The following is a 22,557-nucleotide window of genomic DNA, read 5'->3' on the forward strand; positions in this document are numbered from 1 at the left end:
GCTTTAAGGCATAGACACTAAACATTAATGATCATGTAATAAAGACACAAACATGGATAAAACAATAAGCATAAAAATCGAAAAACAGAAAAATAAGGACAAGGAGATCAAAGAACGGATCCACCTTAGTGACGGCGGTTAGTTCTTCCTCTTGAAGATCCTATAGAGTGCTTGAGCTCCTCTATGTCTCTTCTTTGCCTTTTTTGCTCCTCTCTCATGGCCTTTTGGTCCTCTCTGATTTCATGGAGGATGATGGAGTAGTGCTCTTGGTGCTCCATTCTTAGTTGCTCCATGTTAGAACTCAAATCTCCTAAAGAAGTGTTGAGTTGCTCCCAATATTTGTGTGGAGGAAAATGCATCCCTTGAGGCATTTCAGGGATTTCATGATGAGGAACTTCCTCATGCTCTTGTTGAGGTCCATGAGTGGGCTCTCTTGTTTGCTCTATCCTTTTCTTAGTGATGGGCTTGTCCTCTTCAATGAGGGTGTCTTCCTCTATGACAACTCCAGCTGAATTACATAGGTGATAGATGAGATAAAGAAAGGCTAACCTTACCAAAGTGGAAGACTTGTCAGCCACCTTGTATAGTTCTAGAGATATGATCTCATGAACTTCCACTTCCTCGTCAATCATGATACTATGGATCATGATAGTTCGGTCCACAGTAACTTCAGACCGGTTGCTAGTAGGAATGATAGAGCGTTGGATGAACTCCAACCATCCCCTAGCCACGGGTTTGAGGTTAGGCCTTCTCAATTGAACCGGCTTGCCTCTTGAGTCTCTCTTCCATTGAGCTCCTTCCACACAGATGTCCATGAGGACTTGGTCCAACCTTTGATCAAAGTTGACTCTTCTAGTGAAAGGATGAGGATCTCCTCTCATTATTGGCAAGTTGAATGCCAACCTTACAGTTTCCGGACTGAAATCCATGTATTTTTCCCGAACCATTGTGAGCCAATTCTTTGGGTTCGGGTTCATACTTTGATCATGGTTCTTAGTGATCCATACATTAGCATAGAACTCTTGAACCATTAAGATCCCGACTTGTTGGATGGGGTTGGTGAAAGTTTCCCAACCTCTTCTTCGAATCCCACGTTGGATCTCTGGATATTCACTCTTTTTGAGCATGAAGGGGACCTTAGGGATCACTTTTTTCTCAGCCACAACTTCATAGAAGTGGTCTTGATGGACCTTTGAGATGAATCTCTCCATCTCCCATGACTCGGAGGTGGAAGCAATTGCCTTTCCTTTCCTCTTTCTAGAGGTTTCTCCGGCCTTAGGTGTCATTAGTGGTTATGAAAAAAAAAACAAAAAGCAAAGCTTTTCCCACACCAAACTTAAAATGTTTGCTCGTCCTCGAGTAAAAGAAGAAAAAAATGAGGAGAAGAAGAAATGGAGGAGATCGAGGGGAGGAGTGGATTCGGCCAAGGGAGGGAGAAGTTTGTATGATGTGTGAAAATGAAGGTGGTAAGGTGGGGTATTTATAGGGTAAGAGAGAGAGAGAGAGAGAGAGAGAGAGAGAGAGAGAGAGAGAGAGAGAGAGAGAGAGAGAGATAGAGAGAGTTCGGTTATGGAGGGGTGGGTTTGGAAGAGAAATGGTTTGAATTTGAATGGTGAGGTAGGTGGGGTTTTAAGATGGATAGATGTGAGTGGTGAAGAGATTATGGAGAAGAGGGTAAGATTTGACAGGTGAAGGGTATTTGGGAAAGAGTTATTGATGGGATTGGTCAAGGGTATTTGGGGAAGAGTGTTATGGAAAGGTGTGAAGAGGAGAGAAGAAGATGTGGGGTAGGTGGGGATCCTGTAGGGTCCACAGATCCTGAGGTGTCAAGGAATTCTGCTCCCTGCACCATTCTGGCATTTAAACGCCCCCTGTGTGCCAATTCTGGCGTTTAACGCCAGCTCTGCTACCTTTCCTGGCGTTAAACGCCAGTCTGATGCTCCTTTCTGCCGTTTAACGCCAGCCAGACACCAAACACCCTTTTCTGGCGTTAAACGCCCAGAATGCTGCTCATTCTGGCATTTAACACCCAGAATGCTACCAGACTGGGCGTTAAACGCCCATTCTGCTATCCTTACTAGCATTTAAACACCAGTAAGCCTGTCCTCCAGGGTGTGCTATTTTTTATGCTGTTTTTTGTTTTGCTTTAATTTGTAGTTGTTTTTGTGACTTCACATGATCATCTACCTAAAGAAAACATAAAATAATAATGGAAAACAAACAAATAAATATAATTAAATAACATTGGGTTGCCTCCCAATAAGCTCTTTTTTAATGTCAATAGCTTGACAGTGAGCTCTTAGAGAACCTCACAGAGATTCAGAGCTTAATGTTGGCCTCCCAACACCAAACTTAGAAGTTGAGTGTGGGGGCTCTGTTTGACTCTGTATTGAGAGAAGCTTTTCATGCTTCCTCTCCATGGTTACAAAAGAAGATCCTTGAGCCTTAAACACGAGGGAGTCCTCATTCAATTGAACGACTAACTCTCCTCTGTCCACATCAATCATAGCTTTTGCTGTGGCTAGGAAGGGTCTTCCAAGGATAATAGATTCATCTTCATCCTTCCCAGTGTCTAGGATTATGAAATCAGCAGGGATGTAAAGGCCTTCAACCTTCACTAAGACATCCTCTACAAGTCCATAAGCCTGTCTCCTTGATTTGTCTGCCAATTCTAGTGAGAATCTTGTAGCTTGTACCTCAAAGATCCCTAGTTTCTCTATTACAGAGAGTGGCATGAGGTTTATTCCTGATCCCAGGTCACACAGAGCCTTCTCAAAGATCACGGTGCCTATGGTACAGGGTATTAAGAACTTTTCGGGATCCGGTTTCTTCTGAGGTAATTTCAGTTGAGCCCAAGCATTCAATTCATTGATGAGCAATGGAGGTTTATCCTCCCAAGTCTCATTACCAAATAGCTTGGCATTTAACTTCATGATTGGTCCTAGATACTGAGCAACTTGCTCTTCAACAATATCTTCATCCTCTTCAGAGGAAGAATACTCATCAGAGCTCATGAATGGTAACAGTAAGTTTAGTGGAATCTCTATGTTCTCTATATGAGCCTCAGATGTAAGACCCAGAACCTTTGAAAAGTCTTTTTATGATCAAGTCTCAAATCATATAATTATTTATAACCTTAATTTCAGAAATTATTTTATTAAAGATAATTAAGGCAAGTCTTGATTTATTGAATTTGAGATAAGTTATGATTATTATCCAATTTTACAATTATTGGATTATTTTCCACATTTGAATTATAAAATCGGTAGTTGTGAAATAATAAGGATTTTTATATGATTTGGATTAAATAATTAATATTTTAAATATTAGTACTGCTACTTTGAAAAATAAAGAGTTTAATTATATTATCTCTAATTATTTTGATTTAGGCATTTTATGGAAAATAATTTGTAAAATTGATGAGCAAATAGTGTTTTTCTATATACAATTAGTGTTGGATTTAATTTGGATTTCAATTACTATATTATTCCCAATTTTATTTGAAATTACTAAAATGCCCCTAACCCTAATTTTTGAAAATGAAACCCTAACCCTGAAACCCTAACCCATGACCCGGTTACCTTCTCCCCCAACCCAGAGGCAGCAACACAAACGCTCCCCCTTTTTCCTCAAAATAATACACTCAACAGCAGTAGCAGGTCTTCCCCCTTTTCCCAACATAACGCAACACACACGGCTTTCCATTCCCATGAAAGAAAGAAATTGAGGCAGAGAGGGAGATGGAGCTTGAGAAGGGAGATTGGGCAGAGAGGGAAGGGCTGCACTGTGACCACCGCCCAGCCGTCGCGCCGCCTTGGGGTCCGCCGTCAGGTCCGAGTCGAAGGAAGGGAGAAGCCGCTCTGTCAGCGTCGCGCAGAGAGGGACTCGCCGCCAGCTCCGTCGTCCTCACTGCTGCGCCACCGTCGGGCCCGCAATCGTGGAGGAAGCACAGCGCCACCATGGGTCCTTTTCTGTCGAACTCGAAGGAGGAGGAAGGCCGATACTGGGCAACGCTGGGAGAGAAGGAGACGCGAGCTGGAGGAGCTGCGTCCAGTCGCCGCCGACGCGCCATTGACCGCCGCTGTTCTGCCGCGCCGAGGGTCCCTTTCCTGCTAGATCTGCTGCCATGAAACCCCGCAGTGCCTCTGGTTGCCGGAAAACGGTAGTGGATGTTGGTGCTGGGTTAGCGCCGCCACTGCTGCTGGCCGTTTCGAGTTGCTCCGCCGTCTCTGCCACCGGAAAATCACTGCCGGTAAGGGTCCTTGCATTTGGTCTTCATTCCTTTCTATTCCTGGGTTTTATCGCCATGACGTTGTTGTGCAGTCGCGGTTGTCGGAGTCTTTCATCGCCGCTGCCGCTTGAGGTGGTTGACGGAGTCGCTGCCAGGTTGATATGGAGCTGCGGCTGTTTCGTTTCGCTAGCTCAGTAAGTAAATTATGTTTCGAAAAGCCTCGCGTTAGTATTCGGTTGTGTTTGGTTAATGAATATGAGTTTTGGTAATGTGGGGTCGAGTCCTGATTATTGTATGTTGCGATTAGTGTTGCTATAGTTATTGCGGACGTGACTGGGAGCTAAGGTTTTGGTTGCCGTCAGTTTGGGTTGAGGCGGAAAGGACCCTGTGACGCGTTTGGGCTATGGTTTTACGTTGAGGTAGGGGCGCTTTCCAAAAACTATGTTTTGTGTATTGGAATTATTACATATGGATATTGGTGCGAGATATTGTGTATTTGGTGACTGTATCTGCCTTATGTATTATTTGATTGACTCGAATGACTATGGATGTTGGTTTGGCTGAATTGTTGTGCCGCTTTGTGAAATGTAATGTCTGAAGTTGATTCTTTAAAGATTTGAAATATGAGTTTAATCCGTTGAGGATTGGTTTGAATTGAGTCAATTATTTTGATGATGTGAAAGATAGAATACTCTTGAAATTCAGCCTGGGTTGCTTTAATTGATTTGGTTTTGATAAATGATTTATTGCTGAACCGATTCTTTAAAGCTTTGAAAATGAGTTAAATCGGTTGATATTGAGTTGATTTTTAAATGGTTTTCTTGAGATATGCCACTGAGGCGACTATTGGATTTAGCTTGCTTTTGAATTGATTTCTGGTTTTGAGCTGTTGAAAAGGAATGAGAAACGGTTTAGTTGGGACCCGAACCGGGTGGCAAAAGTCCAAGTTTTAGGGGAGGTGCTGCCGAAATTTCTACAAAATCCTAGTCTTGTTTGAAAAGTTATTCAAAAAGGGTTGGATTCGAGAAGTTGTATTATTTGATTTATTAAGAGAATATTTATGTTTTTAAGCTTAATTTATTTAGTGAACTTTATGCCTTGAGTTCGACTTTTTTAGAAATGAACTATTTTTACCGTTTGAATCACTGAATGAAAGAATGATGCTCTAATATTGATTTCAATATAAAAAGGAGCTTTTAGTGATTTCAAAGGAATCTAGACTTTTGATTGAGTAATTAAGTTTGAGGTATTTTGGAAGAGTTAGAAAAATGGGTTCCAAAAAGAAACCTGAAAGTGGTTTGATTCAAATGAACCGATTCCTTTTCAAATGAGTTGATTTTTGGACCGGGTTGGAACTTGTGATTTTGTATGGTCAGTTTCATAATAAATTCAGTTTTATTTACTTGAACCGAGAATCCTTGATTTTAATAGTTTCAATGAATTTTAAGGAATTGATATAGGTTGACCTTCCCTAAAGACTTGGGACTCCGTGCGAGAAACTTTTGCTATAAAATCCCATTGTTGTATGGGTGATTTTGAATACTTTGAAATAAATTCTTAACTTGCCATGGTTTTGGAAGTTTTGGAAAGAGAATGCCAAGAGTGGCTTTGTTTTAAAAAGGGAACTCACTTTGAGTAAATTTGGCTTATGAGCCTGAGATGATTTGAGAAACGAGATTTCTAAAGCCAAGGCTGAAAAGAGTTGAAACTTGATTTCAAAGTGAAACAATTTGAGAAAAAGTGATTTATGGCTTAAATGCCGGTTTTATGAATTTGATGATGTTGGATGGTGGAAGTGCTGTTTTGTTATGGGCCGGAATGGCTGTGTATGATTATGAATATTGGCTGGTTTTAAATTGAATCGCGAGCCGGAATGGCTGTGTATGATATTGATTTATGGCTGATTGCCGAATGAGCTATGGGCCGTATGACTGACTATAAATTATGAATTTAAGCCGAATGGCTGAGATGGATGTTGATCCATGGCTGGGACTAAATGAAATATGCTTGAGATACCTGGGTAGTAGCAAGGGTTGTGGTTCGTCCCACTTGCTCCAAGTTAGAGACTGTGACGCCTGGGTAGTAGCGGTAGTAGTGGTGATTCCACTCGCTCCAGGTTGAGCTTTTAAACACCCGCCTGGGTAGTAGCCGCAGTAGTGGTTATTCCACTGGCTCTGGGTTGAGCGGGTAGTAGCAATGGGGTTGTAGCTCAAACCTACTTGCTCCGCGATGGGTGTTTCTGTCCATGGTTAGCTACCAGGACGTGTCGGGTTGGCTATATAACCGACAGATGATATCATCAGCCACTAGGGACAGGCATGCATCATATGCATCTATGTGACATTGTTTGGGTGTGCATATTATACTTGGTTTGCCTATGTGATTAATTGCTAATTGTTCTACTTGCAATAACTATTTGTTTGTGCTTGCATCTTCCTATTTGTGTTTGCTACTGGGACTCTGTTGGACTGTGGTGATTGGTTGATGGTTGGATTGTTTGGGCCTAGAGCCGTGGTTGGAATGAGATGAACCGATGGTTGATTTCGGTTTTGTGTTTCTGGTTTGGAATAAAATATGAAAGGCTATTTTGGTTCAGCATAGATAAACCGTTTTGAAAGGCTTTTGAGTTTTTGAGAATTGAACTGTTCCTCTTTCAGAAAAGATTTCTGATTCCTCTTTTATTGTAAATCGTTGTTTTTGAAAAGACGGTTATTAATCACTGGTACGATTTATCTTCACGTATCCTATTACAGTAATTCCCAAAAACCCTCTACTGAGAACCCTTTCGAGGATGATGTTCTCACCCCCCTACATTTTTCCCCTTTCAGGATATGGGCGCAGAAGTCACGAAGAGTTTATTTAGTTGTTGTTGAGATGCTCTGTATTGTTTTAGTTATGGTTTATTGAACCCTCGCCATTATCTTGATATATTCTGTAAGAGGGATATGAATTGTATTGGTTAGTGCTTGTAAAGTTATTTATATATATTTATGTATATATATATGGATGTACTCTTTATGAGTTTTTGTAAGTTGTATGGTATGTATGGATGTACGTTGTATAGCAAAAGTATTTGTGGGAGCGGTTTTGCGGTTTAAACGTATTAAATAGTATAAAAGTCGTCGTAATGTCCGAGCTATCAGAGTCGCGCAGCCGGAAGCGTGAACTTTGGTAGTTAGGGTGTTACATCGGATTCCTTTGGTTCCTCATTAGGGAACTCCTTAGTGGCCAGTGGACGTCCATTGAGGTCTTCCTCACTAGAAATCACTACCTTTTGACTCTCTCCATGTTCGGCCGTGTGGGGTATATTGAGTTTGGATTTTCTTTTGTATTGCTTGGGAGAGTACTTGGAGGGAGTTCAGTAACTCTTTTACTCAGCTGACCCACTTGTGCCTCCAAATTTCTAATGGAGGACCTTGTTTCAGTCATGAAACTGTGAGTGGTCCTACTTAGATCAGATATTATGGTTGCTAAGTCAGAGAGGCTCTGCTTAGAATTTTCTGTCTATTGCTGAGAAGATAATGGAAAAGGTTTGCTATTGCCAAACCTATTTCTTCCACCATTATTATTATTGAAGCCTTGTTGAGGCTTCTGTTGATCCTTCCATGAGAGATTAGGATGATTCCTCCATGAAGGATTGTAAGTGTTTCCATAGGATTCTCTCATGTAATTCACTTCTTCCATTCCAGGGTTCTTAGGATCATAATCTTCTCCTTTAGAGGAGGCTTCTTTAGTACTGCCGAATGCAGAATTGCATTCCATTCAGACTCTGAGAAATCATATTGACTTACTGAATCAATATTTTATTCTGAGCCAATATGGCATTCAGGGTATCAATCTCAAGAACTCCTTTCTTCTGAGTCATCCCATTATTCATAGGATTTCTTTTAGAAGTGTACTGAACTGGTTATTTGCAACCATTTCAATGAGTTCCTGGGCTTCTTCAGGTGTCTTCTTCAGATGAAGAGATCCACCAGTAGAGTGGTCCAATGACATCTTGGACAATTTAGACAGACCATCATAGAATATACATAGGATGCTCCATTCTGAAAGCATGTCAGAAGGACACCTTCTAATCAATTGCTTGTATCTTTTCCAAGCTTCATAGAGGGAGTCACCTTCCTTTTGTCTGAAGGTTTGGATTTCCATTCTAAGCTTACTCATCTTTTGAGGTGGAAAGAATTTGGCCAAGAAATCATTGACAAACTTTTCCCAAGAGTTCAGGCTTTCTTTAAGTTGTGAGTCCAACCATGTCCTAGCTCTATCTCTTACAGCAAAGGAGAAAAGCATAAGTCTGTAGACCTCAGGATTAACCCCATTGGTCTTAACAGTGTCACAGATTTGCAAGAACTCAGCTAAGAACTGATGAGGATCTTCCAGTGGAAGTCCATGAAACTTTCAATTCTACTGCATTAGAGAAACTAATTGAGGCTTAAGATCAAAGTTGTTTGCTCCAATTGCAGGAATTGAGATGCTCCTTCCACAGAAGTCAGAAGATGGTGCAATAAAGTCACCAAGCATCTTCCTTACATCTCCACAATTGTTGTTATTTTCGGCTACATAACTTCTTCTTTTTCGAAAATTTCTGTTAGGTCCTCTCCAGAGTGTTGTGCTTTAGCTTCTCTTAGCTTCCTCTTTAGAGTCCTTTCAGGTTCAGGATCAGCTTCAACAAGAATGTTCTTATCCTTGTTCCTGCTCATATGAAAAAGAAGAGAACAAAGAAGAAGAGGAATTCTCTATGTCACAGTATAGAGATTCCTTTATGTGAGTAGAAGAATAGAAGAATGAGGTAGAGAAAGTAAGAAGAATTCGAACACAGAGAGAGGGAGAGAGTTCGAATTTTAAGAAGAGAAGTGTTAGTAATTAAATAAAATAAATAGAAAGAGATGAGAGAGGGAAGAATTTCGAATTTTAAAAGAGGGAGAAGAAAAATATTTTTATTTTTATTTAATTAATTAAGCTAGAATTCGAAAATTAAGAAAAGAAATAAAAGTAATATGAAAACTAAATAAATTAAGTAATTAAAAAGATTTTTGAAAAAGTTGTTAGTTGGTTTTCGAAAATTAGAGAAAGAGAGAGAAAATGAGTTAGGTGGTTTTGAAAAAGATAAGAAATAGTAAACTTTTCAAATCAAACAAAAAAATCAAGTGGTTAATTGAAAAAGATTTGAAAATCAATTTTAAAAAGATAAGAAGTTAGAAAAGATTTTGAAATTGAATTCTGAAAAAATAATATCCACTTATTGATCACCAAGTATCAAGGCATCTTCTCCAATCAACATTGTTAAACCCAAAAATAGGGTTGCTTTCAAGTACTTTAGCACCCTCTGTGTTGCCTGATAATGATGAGCTATTGTTGGATAGCACAACCCTTTTTTTTGGGTAACAATGGATAGCATAATTTTTAATTAAGAAGCTAAGGAGAGTAGACTAAAGAAATCACTTATTTAGAATATAAAAATATTTAAAAAATAATAAAAAAATTGTCTAAAAGAGTTTAAAATTATTTTATTTTGTATTTATTAATTTCTGCTGAACTAATTGGATAATATATATGTATAATTATAAATGTTAAATATATAAAATTATGGATATTAAATTAAATTAAATAATTTTTTATTGTCTCTCTGAACATTATTGTTAAGCCATTTTTAAACAAAGAAAAACAAAATTAATTTCACTCAAAACAAAAAGAACAACTTAGAGTATATATTAAAGGTGAATTCTACCTTAATTCTTTATAAAATAAAAGGTAAATTATCCTTTAAGATATATATTTAATAATTATTGGATGAAATTGATTAGCTTATCATAATTAACTTTAATTTTTAATTTAATCTAAATTTATACTACAACTTTTTTTACAAATGATAAAATCACTATAGAAATCCCATATTTTTTATTTTTTTCATACTATACATCTATTAATTAGTTCCAATCACAAAATAAAAAAATTCAAAACAAAAATAAAAAAAAAATCAATATAAAAGTTTAAAAATTAAATTTCAAAATTCTTTAACTCTTTTTTGCTCTTTTATTTTTTTTTAAATCTTTTCCATTCCTCCTAGAAAATTTTTTAGATATTTTTCTTCTCATGCTCCATACAAATCGATATTCTCTCCTTTTTCATTAGTAGTTTAATTTATAACTCGTTTTAAAGAACATAACTCGAAAGAAATTCTTAGTTATACATAAAAATCAAACGCTTAGTAACAATAACAATGATGTAGGACAAAACATAATCTTATATCCACTAACATTATTATCACTCAATTTCTAGAATAATTTTGAGTATAATCACCCAACATATGGATAAGAAAAAATATAATTAACCACTGTATATAGAGTAACTTACCTTTATTTTAGAAAGAATTAGATAGAATTTACTTAGATTGACCAAACCTTTCTTTAGCAATCAATAAAAATATTAAACTTTAATTTGTCTAGATTTAAAAGTGATCAAACTCATACATTAGTTTGTAGTTCATGTAAGCTTTATTTTGATCAACACATCACCATTATTTACAGTTGAAGGTGCAACTGCAGAAACTAGCACTTGGACTCCTATAGTAGCCAAAGCATTTTCCTTCAGCACTCTGGCCAAGGTGCTTAAGAGAACAAGCATTGGTACACCATTGTTCATCACACCCTCCTCCTCCCTTACGCAACTTTTCTCGACACCTTTCCTGCTGCAATGATGAGCAATTATTCCCAACACCACCACCATCCTTGTTGCACACTTCACTAGTTGCCACCGTAATCATAAGAGCACCTATATATGTGTATATGGAATACATGCCACAACATTATTCATAAGCTTTCAAAATTTTGAACTTTTAGTAGTATTAGATGCTTGTTCATATTCATTGGTATAGCTAACTAGAAATTGTGGTTATACACCACCAGTTAGTGAACATATACATCACAACAAATATATACTAGAAAAAGCTAAGTTAATGGGATGAAGTTCATGCTGAACTCTTATATCTTTGTAAAGATCAAAATTATGTTTTGAGGTACTTATATCAGGTATTTGTAAATACGGGTTGTGCTGTCATTCCTACAAAAGGATTAGAAAACTAACTTACTTGATGTTGTGAGGAGGAGGAGAACGAGAATAGTGTATTGCGAGAAGTGTTTGGCCATTCTGCCTAAAAAATTCAAGATCACTCTCTAGGAGAATGTGGATTCATGTATGTGCTCTTTTTACTTTTACATTTATATATATTTTTGGTGACTCTTTCACATTTATATATATATGAAAGAGAAAGAGAATTTATGGCATTAATTGCATGTTGTATATGGAAATATTTATTAACAAAAAAAATATTAGTAAAAAGAGAATTTATGGCATTAATTGCATAATGTAAGACCTCGTGATTTTGCCTTTAACGATAAAGATGGTAGCCAAAGTCTCACACATTCATTTGTCAAAATGCGTCATGTTAGAGAAAGATATCCACACCTCTATAAGGCATGCTTCGTTCCCCTTTTCAACTGATGCGGCACTTTACATTAAATTTTAATTGGTTTCTATATAATTTATTCGGTGTTTCTCGTCACATATTATTAAATTCCTAGATTTTCTTTCCAAAAACAATATAAAATATTTAGATTGAACTAAAACTAAAAAGGTAATACATTAACTATTAAATTTTTCTAAAATTGTTTATATAAAAAAATGTCACAGTCATCAATCAATATATATATATATATATATATATATAATTTTTTAAAATAAATTTATCATACGAGTTATATCGATAACAAGCTCAAGTCTCTTAAACTTTTTACAAATAAAAAAATAACTAATTTATATTTGTGCAATATATAAAACAATTACTATATTATTATTATATTATAAATTAAAATTCACTAATTTAAATTTGTTTTTATTTTTAATATAAATATTAGAAATAAATAATTGAAGGTTGTAGTAGGCTTAGAGAAGGGGGGTTGAATCTATGCCTTTCTTTTAATTTGATAAACTTGACCCTTTAAAGAACGCTTTTCAAAACTGATTCTATTTGGACTCAGCAGCGGAAATTTATGAGACAATTTATTTTTGTCTCATGAATATCAGAAAACAGAACAGAGCAGAAAGGAGAAGAGCTAATACCATCATGTATCCTGGTTCGGTTGCCTTGTGCTATGCAACCTACGTCCAGTCTCCACCACAACAGTGGTGGAATTTTCACTATAGTTAAAGTATTACATACACCAATTTCACAGGATTGACACAATCCTCTCACATTCAAGTTCTAACCTAACTTGATATTGGCTATGCTAATACCTAACTCTTCACTCTTAGTGCTAACCCCACTAAGAAAGGGATACCTCACAGGTACAAGATACAAGACACAGACTCACCTAAAGAAATCTAAAAATGACTCTAGGCTTTTCTCTCAAGTATATCACTCAGCCTCTTTCAACTCATTGGCTTTTACTTGAGCTCTCTCAATATGCCTTTTCACTCAAGAAATTACAGAAAGATAAACATTGAAAAGTAAATTACAATCTGTAAAATATGAAGGAGATTGACTTCATCAACAGCCTCTTTGCTATGTTATAAACCAGACTTGTGATGCGTGAGCATCTTTCCTATCTTTTTTTAGTGAATTTGCATTCAATTTGTTGAGTTTAATCAAGAATTAATTATATTTTAGCCACTATGGATGCTACTTTGAGTTGTGTGCAATTCTGTTTATTTTAGGTAGTATTTGGCTGGATTTGATGGAGTTTCTGCAGAAAAAGAGAAGAAGGCGAATGATGCTGTCAACCCTGACCTCTCTGCACTCAAACCTAAATAACTCAAGCTATAGAGGTCTAATGAACGTGATTTCAGTGGCGTTGGAAAGCTAAATTCTAGAGCTTTCCAACGATGTATAATAGTACATACTTCTTCTCCAAGGACGCGGCCAAGGCTGCGCCTAACTTGAGAAATCTCAAGTTAGGCGCAAGACATACACAACATCAACACACAAACTAATTCAGCCTCCATCAAGTTAGGCACAGCCCTTGGCCAAGTTAGGCGCAACACTCAAGTACTCCATGCCATTCCTTGCTGCCCACTTCAAGTAAGGCACAGCCTCTCCTCAAGTTAGGCGCGGGTTATTAAGGAATCACATGGTCCCCACGCCTATGCACAAGCCATGCGAAATCCTACAATTATTCTTATTAAACTTTAATTTTTATTTTAAAATAGGAAAAGATATTATTTAGTTTTAGAAAATATAATTTATATTAATTAGGATTAGATATAATAGGGAAAAAGAATTTCTTCTCTTCTCTTCTACCTCATTCCGCAATTTACAGTTTTTCAAAATCCTAGTTTTCTCTCTGAACCATGAGCAACTAAACCTCCACTGTTAAGGTTAGGAGCTCTGTCTATTGTATGGATTGATATTATTATTTTTCTATTTTAATTCATGTACTGATTTATATTTCAAGAATTGTTTTCATTCTTTATTTTATGAATTTGGGTGGAACGGAAGTATGACCCTTGTTCTAATTGAGTTCTTGTATAACTTGGAAAAGCTCTTTACTTGAACAACAGCTTGAAAACAATTTCTCTTAAACTTCTAATTATCTTGACTTAACGGGATACGTGACATATAATCTTTTTATATTTAGGTAATTAGAGTTTCTGTGGCACATAAACTAGAATTGAACTTCATCCTCTAATTGGAATTAAGTGACTAAGGAATTGGTTGTTGATGAAAGTTAGAGTAGACTAAGAAGGTCTAAGGAATTAGGGTTTAGTCATATACAGTTTGCCATGAATTGAATCTTGCATGATTAAAATAGTTAGTAAGAAAAGTCAATTCGGAAAATAGATATCTCTGAAGCCTTAACTGTTTCTCCATATATTATTCGCATCAATTAACTGCTTGCTGTTTTAATTTCTGAATTACTGTTTAATACTTTTGAATACCAAAACACTCTTTTCTATTGGTCTGACTAAGCCAATCACTCAACCATTGTTACTTGATCCATCAATCCTCGTGGGATCGACTCTTACTCACTTGAGGTATTACTTGGTACGACTCGGTGCACTTGCCGGTTAGTTTGTGGGTTATAAATTCCGCACCAACTTGCACGTCTCTGAGTTAGTTCTTCATTTTTGGCAGAATGCTTCTTTGAAAGAAAGCACTGTCCAAGTAGATGAACTTCTTCAGATAGCTTCTTCTCAGAACAAAACCTCAATACACTTGGTTATCTCTCCTTACCTCTGAATGAACAGAAAATCTTCTTTTATCTCCTTGCATGTTGTTGGGTTCTTCTTCCTAGGTCAATTTCTTGAGCTCTGTGCTTCACCAACCCATTTTCTCACTTTTTCCTTTTAATCTTCAGAATAGAAACTTTGCTTCTGACCTTCTCTTGTTGACCGAAAATCATAGGAAAGTAGAAAACAGATATCCTCAATGGTAAACCCAGATCTTGGCCATTGAGAAACTACTTGGTCCCCAAGGCTTATTTGTGACCGTAGATACACAGCAAAGTTGAACAGAAATCAACTTTTCCATGAATCCCATTTTCGGACTAGCAGAGAGTTGGGAAAAAGAGAAGAAAAATGAGATGCATGTAGAAAGAAATAAAATCACCTTTAGCTTCTGACCTCTTCTTGATATGGATTGATGTGGGTTATTGGACTTCTACCATTTGCTTAACTTTTCTCTTTCTTGCTTCTTTGGTGAATAGCTTAGGGAAGAAGCTCTCTGTTTCTTCTGTGATTTCTGATCAAGAGGGGAAAAAGTGTACGTTGATTTGGTGAAGGCAAGTGAGAGGGAATTGCTTGCTGAATTCAAGTCGGGCTTGGATCGGGTCTTGATTTGCTTGGCCCGTCTGATTTCTTTCTTTATTTTTCTTTGGGCTTCTATTTATGTTATAGTCCGTCAGCCTTATTTATATTTTTCTTATTCACTTGGGCTGCTGCTTCATATATGTTTTGGCCTACAACACTAAACCAACATAATCAAAACTAATTGGGTAATTTGCCCAATAGACCAATGTTTGTCATCATCAATTATATGAGTTAATTTTTTAACTCAACAATCTCCCCTTTGATGACAAACATAATTAAACATCAATCAAAAGGAATTTGAATTTTTGTAAAGTTAGGAAACTTCCCTTTGAATGATGTTGCATGCCTTTTATGTTGCTCCCCCGTCTTTTTCAAGAGCAGCTCCTCCTGGATTCATTCTCTTCCTTTTCTTTCCTGTTTGTATTTACTTATAGAAAGAACCATAAAAGGCTACACACAAATATTTAATTAAGGAAGTATGAACAATCAACACTACAAATCTAGCCCAATACTTAACATATTATGTCAGTAGCAAAAACAAAGTATCAAGATTAATCAAGGGCAAGCCAACAACATATGAAAGCAGGTTCCAAAGGTCATGTCAATACATTCCCTGTAGTCTGCTGCTCATTATGCGCTATTACTCCCCCTTTTGTCATCAAGGGTGGAAAAATAGGCAAACTTAATAAAAAAACATCTTATATCCTGCAGGAAATTGTTAGTGCAAAGTCCAAAATACCAAATAAACTAAAAACTAAGTTCTGCAGTTGTTAAGATATTACAGTCATCCAAGACAACAATAAAAGTTCAAAAGGAACAAAGGAAACAGTGTTCATGAGACAAAACGAGAGTAGACATTAGCAATTTTATGAGACAAATCTAGGCATCGGAACCGTTCCCTTCAGAATCAACTTCCTCTTCAACATCAGTGGCAGGATCTTCATCTTGGTTAAGATTATCAATGAACTTCATAAACACAGCCACTCTATCCCTTGATTTTTGGAGGAAATTCTCATGTTTGCTGGCTAGCTTTCTTTGCTCCTTGCTCATGGCAATCATGTGATTAGATTGGGAGACAAACTCCTGAACAACATCCTTGACAACATTCAGCAGAGTAGATTTTTGGCCAGTAGAGATGGAAGTACTCTCGGTGGAAGGAGGAGGAGATTCCTCAGGAATGAACTCTTCATCATCATCATCTAGAACCACTCTTTCATATCGAGTAGGTCCTTTTTCCTGTTTCACTGCACCACCTCCCTTTAGATATGAATGTCTATTTTCATAATCCTCATTTGTCAAGTCAACACCAAAATGTTCAAATATGCAAGTTAGAAACATGGCATAAGGAAGTGCTTTGTCTTTCTCACTCCTAACAGAGTCAAACATGTATCTAACCATCAAATATGCAAATGAAATTTCAGTTTTTGTGAGAAGGGCATATAAAACAAGAGTGTCAGTGTAGGAAACCCTTTGATACGAACCACTTTGAGGAAGTATGATGTGGTTGACAATTCGGTGCAACTGAGCACGTTCATATCCTAGGACTTTGTGAGTGGGTGTAATGCCATCAATCAAGGAGACATATTCACAAATATTAGCCAAAGCATCATTGTAAGAAACACCAACTCCTTCATCCCACTTAACAGAAGCATAAGCACAAGGCCCAACATCAGTATACTTCAATGAATCACTGATTGTTTCATTATTTAAAACTATGTCTCGACCCTTTACATATGAGTGAACAGTGCCTTCATGATATGTCATGTTAGCATAAAACTCTTTGACCAAAAGAGGATAAATAGGCTTTTTGATGTCAAAAAGATGATTCCAGTCTAGAAATTTCAAGTTTTCAACAAAAGAAAAGCCTTTCTTTTTCAAAGTTGGTAAATCAGCAAGAAAAGAGGGACACATGGTACGATACTTAATAACTCTATCATAAAAGTCATTATTCATGGTAGACCTAAATCTATAAGGATTGTAGTTGGAGTGAGATGTCATGAAGTGGGATTGATGAGCAAAAGGATCTATGTCAGGTTCTCTAACAGATTTGAGAGGAGGATGAGGTTTACCTCTTTGAGAACGCAAGGGAACCGACTTCGACTTAGGTTTTGTGGGCTCAGAGGCAGGTTCAGGCGCTGCTGGTCGCTTCTCTTTCGACATGCTAGGCTTCGATGACCCAGGTTTGGATGGTGGTTCCTTCGAAGGTGGAGGGTTTGGCGTCGACTTGGCTGAAGAAGGGAACCTTTAAGGGTTCTTAGTGCGAGCCATGGGATCGGTTCGTGGAGGAGAGGTAGGAGGAGAAGGTGAGGGAATGAATGTTGGGTCCTGAGAGCGTGTTGAGGGTCTTGGATTTGCAAGAAGCTTATGAATCTTTTCATGCTGTGGCCTTTTTGGAATGACTTTCTTCCTCATTTGATTTGTTTCAAGTTTTTGAGGGAAGAGAATCAGTAAAGATAGTGAGGAGAAACTGAAGGGTTTGTGGAGGAGTTATGGAGGGAAGAGAAGGAGTGTTGGTAACCGTACCAAAAAAAGTTTCACAAACCATGCAACTGCATCACCTTCTGATATGACTTGAAAAGACTTGACATCACAAAAGAGAAAGATTTGATTTTATTTTAAAATTAAAGGAAATCAATTTAGAATTAAAAAAAAATCTTTATTGGACTTAAAGTTAAAATGAAATAAAACTAAAAGAAAACCCTTTTTGGACACAAACTGAAACACACAAGCCAACAAAAAAAATATGTAACATTCATATTAGGCCCAGAGGTGGTATGCATTAAGGAAATATGTAAGACCACTCATGATCTGAATTTTTGAGGTTGGTCCAGATAAATCTGTAAGCGCAACAAGCCCATGAATGCTGATTGAAGGGAACGTTCTTTACTTGCCCAGAATTGTCTCATCCTTGTTTATGAGACAAAAACTCCAACAAACACATTAGCAACTTTCAAATAAAGAATCATGGCTTAAAATTCCTAGACTAGTCCTAAGCATGCATAATCTATCCTCAGCAAGTAGTTTTGTGAAAATATTTGCTAATTACTCATCCGATTTAACAAATTGAATGCTAATATCCCCCTTTTAGACATGTTCTCTTATTGAGTGAAATTTCACTTCAATACGTTTAGTCCTAGAGTGCAAAACTGGATTTTTAGAAATGTTAATGGCACTCATATTATCACACAGCAAGGGAATATTTTCAGCATTTAATTTGTAATTGGCAAGCTGTGTTTTTAACCACATAAGCTGAGAACAGCAAGAAGAAGCAGCTATAGACTCAGCCTCTGCAGTGGATAAAGCCACTGTTGGCTGCTTCTTACTTGACCAAACATTCAAGGACCTTCCAAGGAAGCAACATAGGCCTGATGTGCTCCTTCTATCAACTTTATCACCGGCAAAATCTTTATCACAATAACCAACTGCAGAAAAATCATCAATCTTAGGATACCAAAGACCAAAATTGGATGTGCCATGAACATATCTAATGATCCTCTTCACTGTTGAAAGATGTGGCTCTTTTGGTTTGGATTGGAATGTTGAACACAATCCAACACTTTGCACAATACCGGGTCTAGAGGAAGTTAAGTACGTAAGAGAACCAATCATTCCTCTATACCTAGTCTCATCTATATCTTTCTCAGTTTCTCCCTTATCTAATTTTGAATTAGGGTGCATGGGAGTTCCCATGGGTTTGGCATTTTCTGTACCAAATTTTTTAACTAATTCCTTGGCATACCTCTTCTCTTAATGAATGAAAATACCTTCTTCAGTCTGTTTAATTTGTAGCCCAAGGAAAAAATTAAGTTCACCCATCATACTCCTGTCAAATTCACTTGTCATGAGTTTTCCAAATTTAGTGCAAAGGGATTTATTGGCTGATCCAAAAATAATATCATCAACATATATTTGGACTAGAATGAAAGAATCATTAGAGTTCTTAATAAATAGAGTAGTGTTTGTGGTGCCTCTTTGAAAACTATTTTTCGAAAGAAAAGAGCTAAGTCTCTCATACCAAGCTCTAGGAGCTTGCCTCAAACTATAGAGAGCTTTTGATAATTTGAAAACATGGTTAGGAAGCTCTTTATTTTCAAAACTAGGTGGCTGTTCCACACACACTTCTCTATCTATCACACCATTCAAGAATGCATATTTCACATCCATTTGATATAATTTAAAACCACAAAACGCAGCATAAGCTAAGAGAAGTCTTATGGCTTCCATTCGGGCAACAGGGGCAAAGGATTCATCAAAGTCTATTCCTTCTTCTTGGTCATATCCTTGTGCCACTAGCCTTGCCTTGTTTCTTGCAATGCTACCATCCTCTCCTAGCTTGTTCCAAAAAATCCACTTGGTTCCGGTCACTTTCTTTCTATTTGGCCTAGGAACCAATGTCCAAACTTGGTTCTTCTCAAACTCTTAGAGCTCATCTTCCATTGCCTTTACCCAAGAAGGGTCACCAAGGGCTTCCTTGACATTTTGAGGCTCCATTTGAGAGAAAAGGGTAATGTTTGTTTCTTCATTTGCCTTTCTTGTTGAAGACCGAGTTCTAACCCCATGAGAGACGTCCCCAATAACAAATTTCTCAGGGTAATTCTTCAAGAATCTCCATTCACGAGGTCTAGTGGACTTGGAGGCAGATTCAGATACCAAGGGATTCTGGGTGCTGCTGGCTTCAGGATTTCCTTCAAATTCATGAGACAAAATGAAATTGTCTCTTGAATTTTCAGCAACTGCACTTTCTGGTTCATCTTGAAAAGAATTTCCATTTTCATGATTTTGCACAGTTTCATCATCCTTTTGAGCTTGATTTCCTGCATCACACTCTTCTAAAACACTTTGCACCAAGTTAGTATCACAAAATGTAACATGTATGGACTCCTCAATAATCCTAGCATCTTGGTGATAAACTCTATATGCTTTACTAGTTGTGGAATATCATACAAACAAGCACTCATATGCCTTTGGATCAAATTTACCGAAATTATCTTTGTTATTAAGAACAAAATATTTATATCAAAGATGTGCAAGTAGTCCAAGTTTGGTGGGTAACCTTTCCAAAGTTCATAATCAGTTTTCTTCAAAAATTTCCTTATGATAGTTCTATTCAAAATGTGGCAAGCTGTGTTAACCGCTTCAGCCCAAAGGAATTTTGGAACATTACTCTCACAAAGCATAGCTCTTGTCATTTCTTGTATGCTTCTATTTCTTCTTTCCACCACATCAATTTGTTGTGGTGTCCTTGGACAAGAGAAGTTGTGAGATATTCCAAATTTCTCACAAAAAATTCAAATAAATTATTTTTAAATTCAGTTCCATGATCACTTCTTATAGAAGAGATCTTCAAATCCTTTTCATTTTGAATTTTCTTGCAAAAAGGTTCAAAGTCCGAAAAGGCTTCATTTTTGTGAGTAAGAAATAAAACCCAACCAAACCTAGTATAGTCATCCACAATCACTAGCCCATAATGTTTACCACCTAGGTTTTGAGTTCTTGTTGGACCAAATAAATCAATGTGTAGCAACTCAAGTGGCCTTTTAGTAGAGATGTCTTCCTTTGGTTTAAATAAACTTTTTGTTTGTTTTCCCATTTGGCAAGTGATGAACAGATTTTTGCTAGTAAAGAATTCACAATAAATTCTCGATGCAAGTATAGTTTCTAAACCAACAAAGAATCCTTTCATACAAAAAATTGTTTGTCACTAAAGCAAACCCAAATAAAATTAATAACCGAAGTATTTAAACCTCGGGTCGTCTCTCAAGGAATTGCAGGGATGTGTAGTTATTATTGGTTATGGAAAAGTATATTTTGGGGTTTTGAGAATAAGAGAACAAGAAAAAGTAAATGGTAATGAAAATCAAATGATAAAGAGGTCTTGGCAAGGTTTGGTGGTCAAGGATCTCTATCCTTATCACTAACCACAACAAGAGAATTGCAAGGATCAATCCCATTCAATCATCCTCTAACTTAGTAAAGGAAAGTTAAATAAGCTATATCAATCCAAGTCCATAAGTCCTAGCTCTCCACTAATTCAATTAGTGAGATCTAGAGTTAATGGCTCCAATCATCAATTACTTGGACATTAGTAACTCAAGAGTTCCTAAGTTACTATCCCAAGCCAAGAACATAAAATCCTACTCTAACATTCTTCCAAGCATTTTATCAAACACTTGGTAGGCACAATATGAAAACATAGAAAATTAATAAGAGAATATTAAATCTAAACAACCAATTGAAAGCATCAATAACATAAATTGAAGAAAACAATCATAAATCTGAAATACCTCAAATTGCATTAAATAAGAAATTCAATCTAACATGGAGAATTCATAAACAAAATTTGGGGAAATAAATAAATCTACAAGAGAAATAGATAAACTAGAGTGCTAGGACTAATAAGAGTAGAAGAAAACTAAATTAAACTAAGATAGAATTCAGAAATTAAAAAGAACTAAAAGGATTCCTAAAACCTAGAGAGAGGAGAGAGCCTATTTCTCTAGAAACTACATCTAAACCTAACTAATGTGTAAAGTGAATGAATGATTCAATGTGTGAATGAATGTGTGTTGAGTCTCTGCTTGTCCCCTGGCTTTAGTCTATGTTTCTGGGCCAAAAACTGGTCCAAACTCAGCCTAAAATTGTCCCCAGCATTTTCTGCATTTTCTGCATGTGGTGCATGTCACGCGTACGCGTCAGGTACACGCACGCATCACTGTGTAATTTTGCTTTTCACACGTACGCGTCAGGTACGCACACGCGTCAGGTACGCGCACGCGTTGTTCCTCGCTAGTCAGCTCCTTAGTTTCTTGTACTCCTTCCATTTTTGCAAGCTTCCTTTCCATCCTCTAAGCCATTCCTACCCTATAAAGGCTGAAAACACTGAACACACAGATCACGGCATCGAATTGTATAAAAGAGAGGATTAAATATAGCAAATTTAAGGCCAAAGAAGCATTTTTTCAATCAAAGCACAAAATTAGGAAGGAAAATGTAAAACATGCGAATTATATGAATAAGTGTGAGTTTAGTGGATAAAATCCACTCAATTAAGCACAAGATGTACCACGAAATAGTGGTACATCAAATCTCCCCACACTTAAACATTAGCATGTCCTCATGCTAAGCTCAAGGAGATAGAAAGAATGAATGGGGAAAAGTAAGACTCATGAAATGCAACCTATATATGAATGCAACTATAAGCTAAGATGTTTCTACCTACTTGGTTACAAGTAAACAAGTTCTCCAAGACAAACATAAATCAGATTCCACTAATTCAAATCATACAATAAAAGACAAGTAAACTTGTAGGAAGATAGCTCATGAAAGCAGGGAACATGGAATCAAGCATTGAACACTCACTGGTAGTGTATATGCACTCTAAACTCTCAAGTGTCTAGGGTTAATCACTCTACTCTTCTCTAGTCATGCTTTTTACAACTTTGTTCTTCATCTAACCAATCAACAGATATTTAATGTACCAATGCAAACATCATGAGGTCTTTTCAAGGTTGTAATGGGGCTAA

General features: G+C 36.9%; 1 pseudogene; it reads left to right on the forward strand.

The window, feature by feature from the left end:
- The first annotated feature begins 3,568 nt into the window (after window positions 1-3,568).
- Window positions 3,569-4,429, forward strand: LOC107637707 (uncharacterized; annotated as a pseudogene).
- Window positions 4,430-22,557: the final 18,128 nt, after the last annotated feature.

Source organism: Arachis ipaensis, chromosome B4, assembly GCF_059453495.1.
Source record: "Arachis ipaensis isolate K30076 ecotype BB chromosome B4, ASM5945349v1, whole genome shotgun sequence".
Taxonomy (NCBI): Eukaryota; Viridiplantae; Streptophyta; class Magnoliopsida; order Fabales; family Fabaceae; genus Arachis; species Arachis ipaensis.